This window comes from Rhagoletis pomonella, unplaced genomic scaffold, assembly GCF_013731165.1.
Source record: "Rhagoletis pomonella isolate Grant_MI unplaced genomic scaffold, Rhpom_1.0 Rhpom_scaffold_00007, whole genome shotgun sequence".
NCBI lineage: Eukaryota > Metazoa > Arthropoda > Insecta > Diptera > Tephritidae > Rhagoletis > Rhagoletis pomonella.
In genome coordinates, this window is record NW_023458561.1 from 45,675,687 (window position 1) to 45,680,328 (window position 4,642).

General features: G+C 32.9%; 1 protein-coding gene across 2 annotated transcripts in view; it reads left to right on the forward strand.

Annotated features, from left to right (window-relative positions):
• Positions 1–1,451: 1,451 nt before the first annotated feature.
• Positions 1,452–4,642, forward strand: part of LOC118742914 (activating transcription factor 7-interacting protein 2) — a 33,556-nt gene continuing 30,365 nt past the window's right edge. For both annotated transcript variants that reach the window (XM_036475338.1, XM_036475340.1), the window contains exon 1: positions 1,452–1,641. The gene's annotated coding sequence lies outside the window, so the exon portion shown is untranslated. The remainder of the gene's footprint in view (positions 1,642–4,642) is intronic.

Below are 4,642 nucleotides of genomic sequence, written 5' to 3' on the forward strand. Positions count from 1 at the left end.
TTATAACGAAAACATGTTTAACTGCTTTGAGATAAATATCATTCATATCAATATACTAAGCTGATCCTCTGGGAACATTTCTGCACCAAAAAGAAGCTTTTGAAAGAAATTTCGCTTACGTCTTTTTGGAGGTTATGGCTCGATATATTAAAATTGTAACAGGTCGATGTCTGTACATTATAGATATAAAAGAAAAGCTAATATAGGGGTCTTTATTGGAGCAATAGAAGCCAAGTAAACAATTGTTAGAATTTGTATATGTCTGTGTATCGGTATGTTCGTGTAGGTATCACTCAAAAACTAATACATGTAATTAAGTGATGTTTCCACCGATGTATTCCTAAAGGTCTAACTTAAAATATAAGCTCCATTTTATTGCAGAAAAATATCTTATTAGAAAAGTGGGCGGGGCACCACCTATACATACTGAGTTTTTGACACCGCATAACTAGGAAAATACTTGCGAAATCGTGCTGGAATTGTTTGGTTTAGCTCCCCTCTAAATTTTTACTCCGCCTCCGAGTGACAAATGTTTTTTATGGAAAGCTCTTTCCATGCAGAGATATACACGAAGGTTTGCCATTGCCTGCCGAGGGTGACCACTATTAACGAATTTTTTCTAATTTTGATGTTACACGTACCAGGTGCCGAACCCTGGTCCTACAGAGTGGTAGTACGCACTTCTAATAACTACACCACAGTGGCTACCATTACTTAAAAATATGAAAAGGTATTTTAATTTAGCTCAAAAATGTTTGTGTTATAGGGTTAAAAGCCCAATAATATTTGAAAATAACAATGATATAATGAATAAATGACAAAGTTGGGCATTAAAAAATACCTGTGCGATAACGTCGAGAAAAATTGTCATTAAATTCGTTTCCATATGGCATTTCTTCAATGGCACATATTTTTCGTCGTTTCAATACCTAGTGGAAATTTGGAAAAGAAAATTTGGATTTAAATGTTGAGTATACCTTGCATTGCAAACAAAGATAAAATCGTAGTTTGATGGTCGAAATCGTCAAATCGTTATGACAGTTAAAATGCGTCCCAATGACGACCAACTCGTCAACTTGGCAACACTGTACTTATTTACCACCCACTTAAAATATGTACAAATGTGCGTAAATTCTCGCTTCAGCTGCTGAGATAAATGCTGCCAGCGAATGACAAACATACTTTGTGCGTCTCTTTTGTCTTGCTAGGAAAATATTTTGCGGCGTGCTTTTGACACAATGCATACATACATACATACCCATGTTACTCTTATTAATATACACACTCATGTATAATAAATACATTAGTCTATATAATAATTTTGCCTGCTACAGTAGCTTCACTTACGCGCCATTAATTGATTTTCCCATTCAACAGACCAGTGTTCGACGCCTAATAGTATGCCTCTAATACAGAGTAAAACATATGGCCGTATTATATTTGACAACCGACGTCAAACAGTTGTCAAAAGCACTGCAACACTCAAAGTTAGTTGGTCTTCCATGCTCCAGACTGTTTTGTGTGGTGGCTTTTAGTGCAGCCTTTATCAAAGAACGAATTAGAGCATTAAATTCGTCTAGTTTCCCTTTTTGTTTTTCTGAAGTAAAAAGTGCCACGATTGGTTACAAAAAGTACATTTATGTAAGTGTTTATAATGCATTGCTATTGTATTGCAAGACTACAGGAAGAGGAACTTTCCGGTTTTCGGGGTTCTAATTGTATAATATTCTAAATACATACGTATGTACATATGTATGCACACATACATACATACATATGTATGCATACACTTTTTGACTGATATCTACCCGCATATAAAAATGGTTGTACATATGTATGTATGTACATAAACACTTTCGCATTCTTACAGTACATAAAAAATATAAATAGAGACGCGACATTTTAACAAGTTGTGACTATTTTTCATTTGCTTGTTTAAAGTGTATCTCGTTATCGAACAAAAACCATGTAACTCCGAATTTCAAGCCTTGTGTAAAAATTAAAAAAAAAATTTTGAAATTTCAACAAAATTGCATTAAAGTCTCAAACTTTTTAACCAGACTTTATACATAGAAAAAATTTTGGTGTGCAGTTTTATAGCCTACTAAAATTTTTTTATAATAAAGTGCAAGTGATTTTGGGATTTTTTTTTCCAACTAAAGTATATTCGACAATATTTTTAAGGAGAAAAGGAGCAATACTTAAATTGCCACAAAGCAACGGTAAGAGTACAACTCCACAACACGCTTTGCAGGCGTTTGCCGCTTTTCAGGCTTACAGACAATTCACCTATTACTAAAAGCCTTAAAAGCGCTCAACGCCCTAAAAGCTTATTGTGGAGTTGTACTCTAAGTTCTAGCTTCTTATCTCTTTCGAATTTTCCCAATTTTGGTACATACATAAGTAGGTATGTAGTTTTATATTCGGACACACATGTATTTTTTTTAGATGACGGGCTATACTTTCATACAAAACAATAAACATAAAATAATCTAAAGGATACCGGCCAAACACTTTTTAAAATGTCGCGTCCCTATTTATATTTTCGCCACTGTATGTATGTACATGCATATATCCACCGTTACGAAGCTTTATTTTGCTGAGGTTCTTTCCCTAACAATCCGGACCGGATCCGGTAATTAGAAAGTAAGCGAAAAGTTTGCTCCCAAAAATGGAACATAGTCCAGAAGTACGGGAACGCAAAAAACCACAAACCAGAAGTCCGTACGAGTCCGGACTAGTCAGAAATAATCAGAATCAGTCAGATTTGACTGGAAATCGATCCCGTACTCGGTTCTCTGCCTATTGAGAGGACAAAAAAAGAGAGTAAATACGGTTCTCTCTCTGTCAGAAGTTACCAGTTTTACAGGCTAACCTAATATTCGCGGCTTGCGTTTTGGTACGCATGCCGTCGAATTTGTTTTTTTGCGTCACCCGAAATTGACTTGCATGCGTTTGCATTTGATTTCATTGAGCGAAACTTCAATTCAAAATGTCACGCAGAACAAAAATTGGAAATTGAGTTTAAGGCGCTGGCCCAATGCAGGCTTGCTTTGCGCGCCTTGCTGACTTCAATTTGCTTTGATTTGCTTTGAAAACTTGCTTGGCCGAATGGTGGCTTGGGACGCTGTCAAAGTAACCAGCTGTCTGGTTGAAAAGTCAATGTCTGTTCCCTTAACGTTAATAATTATTTCCTAGAAAACTCTAAAAAATTTATCAAAAACTTTCAGATTTATTTTTCAATTCATGCGAAATAATGTTTGTATTTAAAATAAATGATAGTTATGATACATACATATCTATATCTACATTTACTAAAAAAACTATAGCTTGAAAAAGCGATTTACTTGAAGAAAAGAGCTATAAGAAGTTTTTTCCTCTCGTGTAAAATTTTTAAAACTGGGCTTTGCAACTTTTTACTATAAGATAACGATATGTTAAATATAAATATGGAAACAATGAATCATTTTTATTTCATTTCGAATTACCTGCATTTTCTGTGACTTTTTTAAATTAAGTAAGCAAATTTTTGTTTGAATTTATGTATTTTGAAAGGAACATACCTCTTTGTCAAAAGCCTACAAAACGCTTTCAAATAAAACATTTGCCTATTTCAAATTTTAAGGCGCTTAAAGCAAGTGAAGAAAAGCTGCCATTTGGCCAGCCTTTATACGTTTTAGTATATTCCAAATAATTTTTGACACTTCTCGCAGCGAAGCAAGCCTTCATTGGGCCAGCACCTTTAGCTTTATACGCACGCCGTTCAATTTCGGTTGATCTCATACAAGTTGCATGTGCATGAGAAATTTTTGACAATAAATTAGCGGCGTGCGTGAATATTAAGTTAGCCTGTTAGACCGAGAATTTTTTGCTGGTAAATTCTGGTAAATGTGTCAAACGATCAGCTGTAGTGTGTTTGGCAAACCTATAAACAAAAAAAAGTGCACTCTGCTAATTCACGTTGAAAAGTATTTAATTACTTGTTTAAGTGCATTCTAATGAATTTGAGTGTATTTTTGGTTATGTACATGAGTGAGCTGAGTTTGTTTACATACAAAATAAGCAAAAATTTACAACCAAAATTTGGAGGTTATGTTAAGTTAACAATTTTTTATTAGAAAGCGATCCCGTACTTTTCAATGTTACTCTCTCGCTCTGAGCGAATTTTTATTTGTTGAAAGTTTTACCAGCTTTGGTCCGAGGAATACGGGATTGCACCTAGAATTTGAGAAACAGCTGATTCACGTTGTTTTTTGTCACTTAAATGCAAACACTTGGAAATTTAATTTTGGTTTCCAGTGACAGTGCACTTAGCACCAATTTTGTACTTTTTTGTAGCCGGCAATACAGATTATTATTTTGTTATATTTGATTTTTAATTTTTTTATCAAGTTAAATTTATTTACACAGATTATTTTACTATATCAGTTCATATCCTTTTAATTTAATTTTATTTGGCTAAGTAAAATTTTCTTTAATGTATTTATATTATATTATTTTATTTTATTTTATTTTATTTTAATTTATTTTATATTATTTTATTTTATTTTATTTTATTTTATTTTATTTTATTTTATTTTATTTTACTTTATTTTATTTTATTTTATTTTATCTTATTTTATTTTATTTTATTTTATTTCAT